General features: G+C 30.5%; 1 long non-coding RNA gene across 1 annotated transcript in view; it reads left to right on the top strand.

Moving 5' to 3' along the window:
• The first annotated feature begins 1,336 nt into the window (after nt 1-1,336).
• Nucleotides 1,337-18,103, top strand: part of LOC132720091 (uncharacterized) — a 36,477-nt gene continuing 19,710 nt past the window's right edge. The window contains exons 1-3 of the long non-coding RNA XR_009624302.1: nt 1,337-1,421; nt 7,223-7,243; nt 8,607-8,627. This is a non-coding gene — a long non-coding RNA (uncharacterized LOC132720091). The remainder of the gene's footprint in view (nt 1,422-7,222; nt 7,244-8,606; nt 8,628-18,103) is intronic.

Here is an 18,103-nt window from a genome sequence, read left to right as displayed (position 1 = left end):
AATACGATATTATCTCTGTGATTTACAGCTTGCATAACATAGTTTCGGATAGGGCTGGATTTGGATTGTATAAGATAGTTGATCAAAAACTCTTGTCTTGGTGATGATATCGTGATCCCAACAATATGGCTTGCTATTTGCAAGTTATTTATGTTCAAATATTTATAGACAGAACATACATGTAAGATTGAAACAGTGTTTATGAAATAGGTATTTTTGTTTTAACTTTAAATAGACACAATGTTATCGATGTCGTATATGGTTCGATGTAAGTTATGGTTACAGATTTTATATACATGTATTAAACATTATGCTATTACTTGTTACAAAGTTGTTAACATTTTACCATAACTCCATGATTTACAGTTACTGCCTATCGTAAGCCAAGAGACTATTCTTATAAACTTATTGTTTATTTTTTCAGAGGTAAATAGGAGATATGGCTGAAAAGGCGAATGATGAAGTTAAAAATATTCCAAGCGAAGCGATAGCAAAATTTGCCAACATTACCCAAATTTTTGGACCGGTGAGAATTTAAAAATTTCATAATTGAAAAGGGTTTTTTAAGTCTGGTTTGGTTATATAATCTTAAAAACCCTGAATTAATCAAATTTCATTATGAACTTGTCATAAACTCTTTTTAAAAAAACCTAAAAAATTAAATGCCCCAAAAAAAAGGGAAATGAAAAAAAGGGGAAAAATAGAAAAAAAAAGGAAAAAAAACTTTCCCTTTTCCCACTATGTAAAAGCCCCCTTCTAATTTAAATTGTTTAAATAAAAAAATTCAATTTAAAAAAAAAAATTTAAAAAAAAAATAAAATTTTACCCGGTTAGGGAAAAAAATTAATTTTGTTTTAAAACCTTTTTTAAAAAAATTTAATAGCAAAAAAAATTGGGGAAAAGGGCCCAAATTTAAAATTTTCGTAAACTATTGCTATTAGAAAAATTTTTTAAATTACTTTATTGAAAATGGGCCAGGGTTTGTACTTGTGGTACAACATTAGAACATAATCATTAGATACTTGAACTTGTAACACTAATGAACAAAATCATACCCAATTGCTTTATTCTATCAAGGAACATAATCTAATTGTAAAGAAAGTTCTATGGCGTTTTTGTTTATCTTTTTTTAGACATATATTGTGGAAAAATGCAAGGCAAAAGTATATAAAAAACAAGGCGAAAGGGTATCTTGCATATCATGATGCAAACATTAGATAGTAAAAACAAGGTAAAACGCTGATATTTAATTATGTAGATACAATGTACTGATAATTCCATGCATTTGCCAACAAAATGCTAAAATATTACTTGATTTGTTGTTGATACTTTTGCAGAAAAGAAGAAAAGAAAAGAGGATCTGCACAAAACGATCCTTTCAGAAATGCCAGAAGCGATTGAATTACGCATGCCAGAACTCAGTAAGACTTTATAAGCATTTTGTTTGGTTTTAGCATAGTATCGTAGGTGCGAATATATAAACTTTATTGTTCTGCCAGCTGTATACCATTTACTAAAGGGAACCTTACAACATATCATTTGACGAGATAAGAATACTACAAAAAGTAAATCCCTGTATCTATTTGTGTAAATTTAAATAAATAAATAGAAACACATGCTATCATTTTTGAGATACTAGTTATCATGTTGGGTAACGAGTATCAATCGAACAATGTGGAAGCTATGGAATTGTTAATATTTTGTTTTAAGAACTAGTAAGAAGTTTAACATTCAACCGGTAACATTTAAAAAAAAAAATTTATGCTGAAGATAGATAAGTCCACAAAAGCTTAAATATATTGACAATGGCATATCAATATTGCAATATTTCACAATTCCGGTAGCACGTAATTAATATCATTGTACCTTCAAGTATTAGAGAATTTGTTTGCTATAAAGTTTTGACTGATAATACTATCATCAATATGTTGTGTCCTATATCGCTCACATTAAACCACTCATAGTTTGAGTGATATAGCTTTTCTTAAATATATGTATATGTTGGTATGTGTAATAATTTTTCGTTAGCAAAATTAATTATTATTGAATGTTATTTTTACGTTCTCTTACTTTTAATCACTTAATTTTATTCGATGAATTATCATTACGTACAGATATGTATAAGGTACACTGCAAAGATGCTATAAAATTATATCGTGTAACGTGATGACAAATGTTAAATGATATAAATAAGTATTAAATGATTTTACTTTATGCTTTTCATTGGATTACTGATTTATCTGTGAAAAATATATTTGATAATTTCACAGTGAAAATTATCAAAATATAATTTCACACTTTTCAATGACGAAACTATTTTTTTAAGATTTTCCCCACGTGGTACCTCAATTTTATTTTTGCTGACAATTCTGACATTGTCATGATGTTTAAAGAAAAGCCAAGCTGAAATTGATAAATAACTTTTATGTCAAAAGTAATAAAAAGAAGAAAACTTACTTCTATTCATTCAAATTCCAATCACCAAATTTCGTGTCTAATTTTTTTTGTTTCATTTTGACAGTCTAAAAAAGTACATTCCTTCCACATGCAAAAATGATCTTGATGACATTTGGCAAATTAAAGTATCTTACGAGCAATAACTGCCGTATGCTTTATGAAAACTTGAAAAGCAAGAAAGCCCGTAGAATAAGTAAACAACCCAGCATATCAAGAAGCAGGATGGGATTGCTACTTATGTGTCTGTTATCAAGGTCAAAGTCATCAGGTTACTAAAAATACAAATTCAGTTTCTGCTCAAATCTTAAGTTTGCTTTGGCATATTGACACCAAACTTGGTGAATGGATAGCTTATATTAAGAGGCAGCTTGGTATTGTCTGTGATCAAGGTCAATGTCACTGGTTCTAAAAAAAGAAATTCAGTTTCCACTCAATTACTTGAGTTTGCTTTGGCATATTGACACCAAACTTTCTGTATGGATAGGTTATATCAAGAGGCAGCTTGGAATTGCTACCCAGGTGTCAATGGTTAAGGTCAATGTCACTGTTACTTTCATTGTTGAAATAGGAGTTCAGTTTCCGCTCAATAACTTGAGTTTGCTGTGGCATATTGACACTAAACTTGATGTATAGGTAGCTTATATCAAGATGCAGCTTGGGATTGCATCCCAGTTGTCTGTGATCAAGGTTAATGTATTCAGTTTTCACGAAAAACTTGAGTTTGCTTTGACCTTTTGACACCAAACTTGCTGTGTGGCATCTTAAGATTGCCACTTAGATATCTGGGTGCAAGGTCAAGGTCATTTGCTATAGGATTTTCAGCATCTACTCAATAACTTTAATGCACTTAAACATATTTATTGCTGTCACGTTGAAAATTTGGTTTTCGTCGCATTGCGGCGCTTCTTGTTTTAAATTCCTTACCGAAACTAACCATTACTCCATACAACACAAGCATTCCATTTCAGTCACACGCGTAATATGAAAACTGTTTCACACTGATCTGAAGGCTATATGATGAAATCACAAAGTTTTGCGATTATAATTGTTCTTAGAACATCCATATAAATTTAGAAATATAGCTTAAATCTGACCGTTATGGTTCATACTATTAAAAATATTTATCTGCTGCCTGTAGCTTACAAAGTTATCGTAAAAAATTGTGAAAATAGTTATACTTCCAAAATATTTGTATGAAAGAAATATGTTTGTATACCGTCTTGTGTATACCGAATTGAGTATGCAATAAATCATTGCTAAACGTTTAAAACCTACCAAAAACAGTTTTGTATTTTGTTCGGGAAAATATCATTCTTTTCAAGTGCATATTAGTATGCATGAAATAACAGAGACTATCTAGGTCACACCTATTTTGAGAGCTGACCATAAGCTTATGAAAATAATGTAATTTTACCAAGTTTTAATTTTATCATTATATTGTAGTATGTTTTTTAATTTATACATCAGTATGATTTCTTAAACAAACGGTCATTGTTGGAATTTACAAATTCTAAAGGTCATTTCAAGGGCATATAACTCTTACATAAGTCTTTTAACCGTTTGTATTATTAAGTCAAAATTTCATGAATCATTTAGCGTAGACTGAAAATTCTTAAAAAAGTAGGCTATATTTTTAGAAATTAAATTTATCTATATTTATAACCGGATAAACGATGACTTTGAAATCTTAACATATTCTAACTCCAGATATTTTAACAAAGACACACTAGCCTATTATGATGTGTTGACTTTAGTTATAATGCCCTGCTTTTCTAGAAGGTTTAAGTATTATTTTACTACCAGTATTTATGAATATGGTACTGATCAAACCTTTACGAATTTCGATGATTTAGAAACACTTTACTGTCACAATTGACAGCGTTTGTTTAATTGCTTTAGCTCTTCCCGATAAGGTGAGAAAATATTTATTCAGCGCGCCACATCATAACAAATAAAAGTACCTGTGTTGGTTGGTAGCAACTGAATTAAAATGTTTATTTTTTGAGGAACGGAATTTACATTGAAGTAAAAAAGCAACATTATTCACTATCAGGTCGTGAAAAAATGCACAAATACTTGAAATTAAGTCGGTTACATGGAAATCAGGACAATATGGCCTTGCTAACCTTAATAATTTATTAAGCAAATTTTCATATTGATGGGAAGAAAATATAAAACAAGACCTGTGATATTTATTGTTTCTATTTGCCTTAAATTGTTTCTATAATTTTTTTTATGCAAACTTTTCATAAATTCGATTGAATAGTTTTCATTGTGCTATATGTCTATATGTAAACTTAGCATACAACTTTAAGCACACAATCTTGAAATTACGGATACGTTTCTGCTTAATAACTTCGACTTAATAAGTATTAACACAGAAATGGATAAAAGTTTCAACAAAATAAGCAAATCGTCAGATTGATCGGCAGATGACTATGAAACAAGCCGGTGATATTTATTTTTTATTTGCTTAAAATTGTTTCTATCGTTATTTTGTAACGCAAAAATTATTTGAATTCTATTTAATAGTTTTTATTCTGCTATATGTCTATATGTTAACTTAACACACAGTCTTGAAATTATGGATACATATCTGCTTTTTAACTTTGACTTTATATGTATTAACAAAGCAATGGATAACAGTTTTAAATTATAATTTCAATCTCTAAGCTTCGGAAGGAACTATATCATTCGCACAACCGGCATCATTGCTGACCAAGTGTCAAAGATGTTTACACATAACATTTGAAAACGGTATTTACTTAAACGAAGTGTACTGCATAAACATGTAATGGCAATGTGTTCAGATACCGTTAAATATAAGAATAACTTTAAAGCAATCATAACAATAATAAATACATACTACATTTTAACTGGTAAAAACTGCTATGATTATTATAACTTAGAAAAGTTTTCATCGGCGCTTAACAGCTAAATGTTTGGCGAAATCATCTTTTCTATCTATTATACAGTTGGAAAATAATATTTGGACAGTTACACTGGTTAATATTACTTTGAAGTTAATACTTTGAAAATAAGAAAGAACAATCATGATATATTACAGTTAATGTATTTAATTTTCATGTTCATTAGCTTACAAATATATATTATTTTTTTCATGTTTAATTATTTCAGAATCGGGGATTTTTGATTGTAGAATTAAGTTTTTTTTTCTAAGAGTTCTTTCAAATGCGGCCTGGTAGAATTTTGGTTTCATTATGAATTTTTGCTATCAAGTTTATTATGGGAAAGGAGAACAAATTTGATGATGATATCACAATAGCAAAAGACGCATAAATATAATGAAAGGCAACGTTTATTAAAGCCGAACATTACTGGCTTTTTCGTTTTTGGCTTGAAACAACTTTACCGTATAATCTAATTATATGTAACATTACAGTGTATCTAAGGATTCAAAATATAAACATATAAACAATCATTAAAACAATGATAACAGCAATAAATACATACTAGATTTTAATTGGAAAGAAATGTTGCTTTTTCATTTTGTTTAACAGAATCAATCAATTCATTACGACACTTAAGAATTTTGTTGTTTTCACTGCTTCTGTGGGATCCACCCTTTTCTATATTTTTATACTTCAAAAGCAAGTGGCGTATGTCGTTTGACAAATGTAAAAGGTTTCCGACATTCATATCAGTGTCATCATATTGATTCCAGCACATTTAGTGTTTAAAATTGAATACCGATTGTGCTAGGGATCATAAGAGATGTTGCACATTAACATTATCTTTATCAACAAACTCAATTAAACACAATCTGTAGTTTTCATATTTTTTGTTGCTTTCATTGCTGCCGAGGAATCTCCCTCTTTTCCTGGTTTACCCTTTTAATTGTTGGATAACTAAATATGAAAACCTTATGCATTACTATTTCCAAAGTGTTTTCTTTCATGTCTTTTAAACAAGGTTAGCAAAGAATTGTAAACAAACAACACCATATTCTAAATTTTCCTTTATTGAATCAAATTATTATTACGACACATTTATGACACTCAACAAGACCAAGATCGACTTGAGATACAATTTTAGGACATAAGTATCAAATATATAACAAGGTTTAATATTGCTTCACATTTATGAAGAAATTAGAAAGATATTATCCAATCAGGTTACATAATGCATTATTTCAAACATAGTTTTGTTTCTTTAACGCATGTATCTATTTTATAATGAAAATTGAATATCTTAATTTACGGTAACAAAATATTTAAATGGTATTTTTTTTGACATTCACATGTTTTACTTATTCGCCGATATAATACAAGCCAAAATAGTCAAATTTCTTCCTGACTAGATGTAAATACTTTTTTCAGTGGATATAAAGACGGATAGGTTCACAAACATCTATTGAATGCCAAAAGAAAATAAGCTTGATATTTTCAAAATATTCAGCAGAAATGAATAATAAATAATAATATAATTTTCAAAATGATAATTAAACACAAACTTAATATGGATATGCTTTGAATTAGTGAAAACGCAGCAATAAATTGACAAATGATTCATAGAATGTTTAATCGGCGCTTAACAGCTGAATGTTTGACGAAATCATCTTTTCTATCTATTATACAATTTAAACAAAAATATTTGGACAGTTACACTGGTTAAATATTACCTTAAAGTTAAGACTTTGAAAATAAGAAAAACAATCATAATACATTACAGTTAATGTATTTTAATTTCATTTTCATCTGCTAACAATTATAAAGAATATTTATTTCATTTTTAGTTATTTCAGAATCGGAGTCTAGCGAATTTGGTAAGAATAACTTATATTCTTATATTTTTGTAGAAGCATAAAGTGTTCTTAGAAATTCGCCCTGGTAGAATTTGTGTTCTACCATGAATGAAAGCTATCAAGTTAATTATGAGAACGGAGAACAAAGTCGATAATGACACCCCAATAGCAAAGGATGCAGAAATATAATGCAAGGCAACGTTTATTAAAGCCGAAGTTCACTGCCTATTTCGTTTCGGCTTGAAACAACTTTACCGTATAATCTTTATTATTTAATGTAGCAATACAGCGTTTCAAAAGATCCAAAATATTAACATATATACAATCTGTGGGATTCGCCCTTTTCTATATTTTTATACTTCAAAAGCAAGTGGCATGTGTCTTTTGACAAATGTAAAAAGTTTCCCGCATTCATTTCAGTGCCTTTATATTGATTCAAGCATATTTAGTGTTGGAAATTGAATACTGATTAAATTTGATGTAGGGGTCATAAGATTTGTTGCACTTTAACATTATATCTTATGAACAGACTCAATTCAACGATGTCTGCAGTTGTCATATTATTTTGTTGCTTTCATTTCTTCCGAGGAATCTCCCTTTTTTCCTGGTTTATCCTTTGAATTTTTGGATAACTTAATATGAAAACCTTATGCATTACTTTTCCAAATTGTTTTCTTTCCAGTCTTTTACATGTTTTAAACAAGTTAAGCAAAGAATTGTAAAGAAACAACACAATATTCTTAATATTCCTTATTGAATCAAAATATTATAACAACAACTATATTTCATCCAACAAGAACAAAATCGACTTGAAATACCATTTTAGATCATAAGTATCAGATACATAACAAGGTTTCAAATTGCTAAACAGTTTTGATGAAATTAAAGATATATTATCCAATCAGGTAACATAATGCATTTTTTCTTGCATACTTTTTCTCTTAACGCCTATATCTACTTTATAATAAAATGAGAGTATCACTAATTACGAAAACAAAATAGCTAAATGTTGAATTTGTATGAAATGCACATGTTTTACTCATTCGCCGAAATAATACATGCAAAAATAGCAAAGCTTGCTATTTTCAAAAAAAATATCGTATCATTACTAACAAAACTAAAATAGCTAAAAATGCGCTGCTATGATAATTATGACTTTAATTTGCAAAATTTTTATCCGCGCTTAACAGCTGATTGTTTGACGAAATCATCTTTTATATCTATTATACAATTTTGAACAGTTATACTGGTTAATTATTAACTTGAAGTTAAAACTTTGGAAATAAGATAAATAATCATATTACATAACAGTTACTGTATTTAAATTTCATTTTCATCTGCTTACAATTATATATATTATTTATTTTATTTTTATTTATTTCAGAATTGGACTCTATCGAAGATGGTAAGAAATAAACTGTATTTTTGTAGAATCATAAAGTTTTTTTCTAAGTGTTCTTATAAATTCGACCTGGAAGAATTTGTGTTCAACTATGAATGATAATAATTGATGTCAAGTTAATTTTGAGAAAGGAGAACAAAGTTGATTATGATATCACAATAGGAAAAGACGCAGAAATATAGTAGTAGCACCGACTATTTCTGATTAACCGTTAATTCGAGTTAATCCAGAAATTGCACAGTTATATTCACATTACACATACATGACTGATAAGAATCTCCTACTAGCCAAACATCATCAATGAAAGAAACAGTAACATAACCTAGTGCCCTAAAATAAACGAACACTGGTTCCAGTATCTTTGTGAAAATTCGAGGGCTGGATTGATACCCCATAACCAATGCTGTAAATTGACATTTCATATAATTCAAGAAGAATCGGAAATAACGCTGGTTTTCTATTTTTTATGGAGTTAAAACCATCTGATAGGTCAACTGATGCCATAAAATAATCTTTTCTGCAGATCTGAGAGATTCTATTTTAAATTGATGTTTTTCTAGATATATAACTCTTTGAAATGTTTTAGGTTCAAAATTATTTTTATACGATCATCTTTTGTAGGTCTTATAAAAATGTTTTATATGAATTCATTATCTAAATAATCTTTCACCTTCTATATGACTCCAATTTTAGCTCGACTATACGAAGTATATGGAGAGCTGTCCTACTTGCCCGGCGTCTGTATCCGTGTCCAGATTTCATGTTAAAGTTTTGTTGCAATAATTATTTTCCACTTTAACTTTTTCATTTCTTAAGACATCAACTTCAAACTTCAAAAATGTGTTTTTATCATCAACCACATCTTATGTGACAAGGTTTTTATTTGAAGCACCAATATTTTCAGATTTATCTCCCATTAAACTTAGAATTTTCCTTAAAAAATATTAGTTTTTACTGTTCCTTTTTTTTTATTTCTTAAGCGTTCAACTATATACTTTAAATTTATGTTCCTTATCATTTTCCACATCTTATGTGACAAGATTCTAATATAAGAATAATTATCTCCCCATGAACACTTTGTTACTTGAAAATGTTGTTTTTTACTATAACTTCTTCTTTCTACCCAAAACTTCCAATTCATATTCCCTATCATCAACCACTTCTTAATTGACAAGGTCCATTACTTTGCAAGCAATTCCTTTTAAGATTTATCTCCCTTTGAACTTAGAAATATTATAACCCTGTACTTTTTAAGGTATCTACTTCAAACTTCAAATATATATTTCTTGTCATTACACACATGTTCATAACTCTAGTGTGGCTATTTCCAGAATTATTTCCCCTTCAACTTTGAATTGATAAAAACAAACGTTACTATAACTTCTTGTCATATGGATAAGAGTTATAAAACGCAAGCACCTGTATTTCCAGAATAAAATCCATTTAATTTTTGAACTTAGAATTCATTTATAAATCGATTTTTAGTATTATTTTTGTTGTTATTAATAGTATCTACTCTAGACCTAAGATAAATAATTGTTCTTTGTCATTACTCACATAATGAGTGACAATGTTCATGACTGTAGCATCATTTTTCAAGAGTTATTTGCTCTTTGAACTTATAATTTTACTTTAAAACCTTCAATTGTTTTGCTTTTATCATTTGTTTTGAAGGGATTGACTTCAGATTTCAAATTGCTGTCTTGTCCATTAAGGCATAGAAATGTTTGTTTAACATGTATTTACAAGACCATATGCATATTATGTTGTGCAAAAATACAGAGCATTTGAGTGCTTTCTTGATACTGATAGAGCGATATATTTATATCATAATTGATGTTTCTTTCATAGATTGTCTTCCTTACTGCGTTCAGTATTTTATTAGCCTGGCTTTGGTGTCTCGTGTGACAGTTCTTGTTAAAAATCTATTAAGTTCATTCTCAATCCCTCTTTTTTCTCTGAAGTAACGTTAATAGGTTAGGAATAATTGCTTCGGAATTTCATTTTATTCAACTGAACAACCTCGGATGTTTTTTAAAATCCATTTGTCAGTTGTAATGCTTTTCCATATGCTAATATTATCAGGTATCTTACAAGCATGGACAATTTCTGTTATGTTTTGGACACCTATATTAATTTTATAATTGTACTAACATTTAATATTCCCTCCCCATTTCCCCTTCTTTGGTTGATTTTGCTGGGGATGCTGTGTTGTATTCCAATTTAGTTTGTTGTTTCATGGAGGGTAGGCCGGTGTGCTTTGGATACGCTGGTATTGAATGAAGTTGTTGATCCCCCTTCCCATTTTTCGATAAAAAAGTTGACTGGTAGATGTTAGGTTAGTTTTTACTCTTTAAGATGTTTTATTTCTTCATGAAGTTTAACCCCAAAAGTTTGGTTGTTGATGAAGGTTGGCTACACCATGGTATGTATAATGGCAAAAGATATTCCGTGAGCTCCGAAATCTTATCACCTTCATAAGAGGATATCGTTTGGTTCCCCATTTTGGCTAGCCTTGAAAAAAAGTTTTGATGCGCACGTGAATCTTACTTGTCTTCATCATTTCCGTCCTCTCGCTCTGCCAAGTGTGTCCAAGATAAAATGCTTGCTAGGAATTTACTGATTGATGAAGGCTTAGGAAGAATGAGCAGTTATGTATGTTATATCTCATACTTAATACATACTTTATACATAACAAGTCTAGAAATGTGGTATCCATTTCCATTTTAGCATAAAACGCTAATCCATCATTAATGTGTGATGACTAACTCAATTTTCTAAATTAGAAATACATAATTTCTATCTTAAATAGGAAAGCACGATGAATATCCATCGTGTAGTGGTAAAATATTTTAGGAATATCCATGTATGATACTTTGATAATATGCATATTTGAATTCTGCGGTGTTACTAACATATCATATATTCAAGTTAGTTTTAACAATTATAAACATAACAGCAACTAAAATTTTATATATATATGTATATATATATATATATATATATATATATATATATATAAGGGAGATAATTAAATTCATACAGTTATACTTTCCCCTGCGTGGGATCACTTAAGATACAAATGTGCAGATAAATTGATAGAAATGAGAGAATATATACACACATACCACCTCATCGATATGCCAGTCCAATTACGGCACAGCGCCTAGCAGAACAGTCATGAAAGCATAGCCACTGCTCATCCACCATCACAAAAAATGATGGTTTCAGAAACAGCTTTATATACAGTCACAAACTGCACTACACATTGAAACAAGCTCACATTTGTCATATATAGAGTTTTGTTCTCTGTTAACATATCTCACAAATCAACGATGACATTTTATTGTCTTCTTCACTTATTGGGACCAGAGAACTATATATCTATTTCCGAAAGTCAACTGGATCACGTAAGATCAAGTAGATCCGTAGGATACAATGAATTTAGACAGATAAAGTATATATAAAGGGAGATATTAAATTCAATACAGTTATACTTTCCCCTGCGTGGGATCACTTAAGATACAAGTGTGCAGATAAATTGATAGAAATGAGAGAATATATACACACATACCACCACATCGATATGCTAGGCGCTGTGCCGTAATTGGACTGGCATATCGATGTGGTGGTATGTGTGTATATATTCTCTCATTTCTATATATATATATATATATATATATATATATATATATATATATATATATATATATATATATATATATATATATATATATATATATATATATATATATATATATATATATATATATAAGTCCAATAACACTAAAAAGTCAGTACAAACCCTAGACAGAGTGCTCGATGGTATCCCAGAGCTGTATGTATGGATTTATATTCAATCAACACATTGAAAAACACATTTTCCTTTACTAATTAGTTTCATGCGCAAAACGCAATCTTCAGAAGTGTAAATGGTAGTTCTCAATAAAGGGACGTAACTATGAAGTGTAAATGGTGGTTTCTCAATAAAGGGGCGTAACTATATTAATACTGTTCATTTTTTAAAGTTGCTTAATAGATATTTCCTGGAATGTCTGCAGGTTGATACAAGTTCGTTTCTTTTGTTAAGTTTAGCGTTTTCTTGTTTGCAGATAATGTAGAATTTCTCCATAGGCACAAGTTGCATCGGTCGGAGGCTGGGTTGTAGGGTGAGGCTTGTTTTAAGATATTCCATGTTATGTTAAAAGTCGATGTTTTCTTCTTTGAGTTCCCAGATATATTTACTTAATTCAGTGCTGTTTTTAAGCTTAGGATTTCTAAATGATGCTTTGTGGTTTGTAAATCGGGTTTTAAAGGTATTTTCTGTTAATCCTACATAAGTTTGTTTAGGCTTGTCGTCGTTTGTTTCCACTGTAGCTCTATATACAACCGATTTCACCAAACATCGTCCTGACATGGGGCAATCTATTATTTTCCTACAATTGCATGTTTTAGGCTGATTTTTTTACTATTTCTTTGGAAAGAATAGCTTTGTTATGTCCGTCGATTATGTTTTTTATATTGTTCATGCAACTATAACTTAATTTGACTGTGTTTCTATTGAATATTTTGTGTAGCAAGTGTTCTTTGGGAAATTCTTCGTCTAGTATTTTCAGAAACGTTTTTCCAATGTTGGTTTCTACATTTTTACTATATGGTGGGTTATACCAGATTATATTTCTGCTTCTGTTTTTGCGATTCTTGGTACCGTTTTCAGTCTTTTCTTCATTTGAGTATTTAAGTTGGTGTTTATATCCACTATTTGTAATAGACCTTTGGGTAGATTGGTGTTGCTATGTCAAAAGATTCTTGGTCTTATGATATTTCGCATAGACGTTTGTTAATGCCTATGGGTATGTTCTTGATGATATTCGGTGGGTGGTTCGATTCGGTATGCACATATAACGGTGTGTTGTTCGGTTTGTTGTATGGAACATGTTTGCCATTCTTCAGGTTGAGTGTTGCGTCCAAAAAGTTCACGATTTTTTTGTTGGATTCAATTGTAATCTTCAGGCCGTGTTTAGAAAAGATAGAGCACAGGTCTTTTTTAATGTTTTCAATTTCACGTGGTTTCGCATCAGATACACCTAGACCATCATCTCGATATAGCCCAAAGTTTTTTCCATGTTTCTGTGTTATTTCGTTAAGTAAATATAATCCAACTAACTCACAAGTTTCTGCTCCATCGAAGCTTCCCATAGTTACGTCAAATAGATTGGATGTCGCTTTCTTGCCCCATGGTTCACCTGACTTGTAAAGGCATGATTGTTTTGCATGTATAATGATTTGTCTTTCCTCAGAACTGATGTCGTGGTATATTGACGCGAAATCGAGTGCATTATTTAGCAGTTCGGCTGAAATTGAAGGGTAGAAATCCACTACGTCGAATGCTATGAAATAGTATTTTTCTTTCTGTTCGATGTTGTTAAACCATTTTAGTGTGGCTGCTGTGCTTTTCCATTGGTTTAATCCTGTTTTATCTACTATTTTTAACAAACGTCTATGCGAAATATCATATGACCAAGAATCTTTTGACATAGCAACACCAATCTACCAAAGGTCTATTACAAATAGTGGATATAAACACCAACTTAAATACTCAAATGAAGAAAAGACTGACAACGGTACCAAGAATCGCAAAAACAGAAGCAGAAATATAATATGGTATAACCCACCATATAGTAAAAATGTAGAAACCAACATTGGAAAAACGTTTCTGAAAATACTAGACGAAGAATTTCCCAAAGAACACTTGCTACACAAAATATTCAATAGAAACACAGTCAAATTAAGTTATAGTTGCATGAACAATATAAAAAACATAATCGACGGACATAACAAAGCTATTCTTTCCAAAGAAATAGTAAAAAATCAGCCTAAAACATGCAATTGTAGGAAAATAATAGATTGCCCCATGTCAGGTTGATGTTTGGTGAAATCGGTTGTATATAGAGCTACAGTGGAAACAAACGACGACAAGCCTAAACAAACTTATGTAGGATTAACAGAAAATACCTTTAAAACCCGATTTACAAACCACAAAGCATCATTTAGAAATCCTAAGCTTAAAAACAGCACTGAATTAAGTAAATATATCTGGGAACTCAAAGAAGAAAACATCGACTTTAACATAACATGAAATATCTTAAAACAAGCCTCACCCTACAACCCAGCCTCCGACCGATGCAACTTGTGCCTATGGGAGAAATTCTACATTATCTGCAAACAAGAAAACGCTAAACTTAACAAAAGAAACGAACTTGTATCAACCTGCAGACATTCCAGGAAATATCTATTAAGCAACTTTAAAAGATGAACAGTATTAATATAGTTACGCCCCTTTATTGAGAAACCACCATTTACACTTCATAGTTACGTCCCTTTATTGAGAACTACCATTTACACTTCTGAAGATTGCGTTTTGCGCATGAAACTAATTAGTAAAGGAAAATGTGTTTTTCAATGTGTTGATTGAATATAAATCCATATATATATATATTAGATGCAGTGAACCATCGATATCTTGATAAAATTTAAAAAGTCCAGATTTTCTTCCTGCCTTTTCTATATTGGGTAAATTTGTTTATATTAATATCTCGATAAAGTAAAATTTTACCCCAACAATTATTTTCACACTATTATCCTTCATTTATCTTGACTAATAATTTTGGCTATTTATACTTTGCGGAACGGAACGGAACAAACATTGAGGCACCACACGAGGCACAGCAAAAATATTGTAAATATATTAAGTAAAAATAATGAAATATTGAAACTGCCTAGCGAACAGTCGATCTAGGGCTTTTTCGAACTGAACCATCTGAATACCCATTTATATGAAATCTTCGGGACTGCAAACAGTTGTTCCGTTTCGTTCCGCAAAGTATAAATGTCCCATAGAATAATGATATTCTACGGTAGGAACAGAACAAGACTTATTTTTTCTTGTCAATGGAATTTTTCATCCTTATATATTACAGGTACATGAATTTATTACATGCAACCTGTTTTTAAAAAAAACTATGTTATTGACTTATTCAATATAGGAAATCCTATCGCTATGAAATTTATATATTTAAATGTTTTGCACTTGTTGCAGTAATTAAATATTTATTATTCATATAAACTGACAAATGAAAAATATGAGTGGACAATCTAAATATTTTTGGCGATATCAGGACCTCTTTAATATGTTTTGAATGGCCGTCATAATATTATCCAGTACACTTATTTTGTATTATATAAAATTCTAAAAAATATTAATACTCATCGTAAACAAATTAAATTAACAAACATGCTTGCCATATAAAAATTGATATTACATGCACTAATAAAGCTGAAATATTACTATTACAGTCAGCATTGTGTACACACCGTGTCTTCAACTCTATTTATTGTGATTCTGTTTCGTTCCACAAAGTATAAATATACCCTTGCATAATAATATTTAACGGAACGGAACGGAACAATAACAAATACAGAAATGTTGAAACTATCTTTGTTTGTTTGGGGTATAACACCGTTTTCAACAGTATTTCAGTTATGTAACGATGGGCAGTTAACCTAAACAGTGTTCCTGGATTCTGTACCTGTACTAACCTGTTCTCCACAACCACAAGTAACTGCCAACTTCACCACATGAATCAGAGGTGGAGGACAAATGATGTCACACACAATGTGTTATCAAATCGGCACGAAGAAAATGGCCCGCCCGAGGATCGAACGGCTTGCGACTCTGCAATCCGAAGATCTTTGAAACGTTGCACACTTGTTCTCCATCATAATCCCAACATGTTGTCAAATTTGATTTGTTTACGATAATAATATAGTTTCCAACCCGCACACTTAGATCTGTAGGTAAGAGCTTCTGTCTTCGGAGCGCAGAGTCGCAAGCCGTTCGATCCTCGGGCGAGCCATTTTCTCCGTGCCTATTTGATAACACATTGTGTGTGACATCATTCGTCCCCCACCTCTGATTCATGTAGGGAACTTGGCAGTTACTTATGGAGAACAGGTAAGGACGGGTTCAGAATCCAAGATCACTGTATAGGTTAACTGCCCATCGTTACATAACTGAAATACTGTTGAAAACGGTGTTAGACCCCAAACAAACAAAGATTGTTTCCACATTTCTGTATTTGATTTAAATGTTGTAATTTCTACAAGTGACAAGTCCTCATTAGCAGGATAGATAGCCTGCGATTGTGTTTATGCATCATGAATTATTATTTATATGTGAAGTTTATACAAGCATTATAAAGGAGGAAATGGGTATTGAATGACAAATTTCGTTCCGTTCCGTTCCGCTAAATATCATTATGCTAGGGGATTTTTATACTTTGTGGAAAGAAACGGAATCACAATTAATAGTCTAGAGTTGAAGACATGGTTTGTACACAATGTTGACTATAATAGTAATATTTCAGCTTTATTAGTGCATGTAATAATAATTTATATATGGCAAGTATGTTTTCAAATTTAATTTGCTTACGATGATTATTAATATTTGTTAGAATTTTATATAAATACAAAACGAGTGTACTGGATATGACGGCCATTCGATACATAATAAAGAGGTCCTGATATCGCCAAAAATATTTAGATTGTCCACTCATTTTTTTTCATTCGTCAGTTTATATGAATAATAAATATTAAATTACTGCAACAATTGCAAAACATTTAAATATATAAATTTTTATGGCGATAGGATTTCCTATATTGAATAAGTCAAGAACATAGTTTTTTTTAAACAGGTTGCATGTAATAAATTCATGTACCTGTAATATACCAGGATGAAAAATTCCATTGACAAGAAAAAGTAAATTTTGTTCCGTTCCGTTCCGTAGAATATCATTTTTCTATGGGATATTTATACTTTGCGGAACGAAACGGAACAACTGTTTGCAATCCCGAAGATTTTATATAAATAATGTCCATTTAGAAGTAGGTATTCAGATGGTTCAGTTCGAAAAAGCCCTAGATCGAATGATCGCTAGGCAGTTTTAATATTTCTTTTTTTTTATTTAATATATTTACATATTAGTAAAAAATTTCTGTGCCCCGTGTGGTGTCTCAATGTTTGTTCAGTTCCGTTCCGTTCCGCAAAGTATAAATACCCATAATTTTTGTCTTTCTTCTACAGAGGAGTGCAAGAAACGAGCCAGAATATAATCGGTCAATAGCACATGTCATAGAGATGACTTTGTTTGTAGCAAGTCTAGCTGTTAAAAAAGTTAATCATATTAGCGTGTTGATTGACTTATGCCTTAAACGAGTAAATTGTCCGTTATTTATAAAATTTTCGAACACTGTATTTAATTCATTGCCCTTATGAATGTTTCGTTAATTTGTACAATTTCCCATCCTTGTATAGGTAATTATACCTATATAAATTGTTTTCTTTCCCGTCTTTTACATGTTTTAAACAAGTTAAGCAAAGAATTGTAAAGAAACAACACAATATTCTTAATATTCCTTAT

This window comes from Ruditapes philippinarum, unplaced genomic scaffold (assembly GCF_026571515.1).
Source record: "Ruditapes philippinarum isolate M1 unplaced genomic scaffold, ASM2657151v2 ctg1627_1_1_1_1, whole genome shotgun sequence".
In the NCBI taxonomy this organism is placed as follows: domain Eukaryota; kingdom Metazoa; phylum Mollusca; class Bivalvia; order Venerida; family Veneridae; genus Ruditapes; species Ruditapes philippinarum.
The sequence above is the reverse complement of the archived record's forward strand: the minus strand, read 5'-3'. Positions and strand labels throughout refer to the sequence as shown.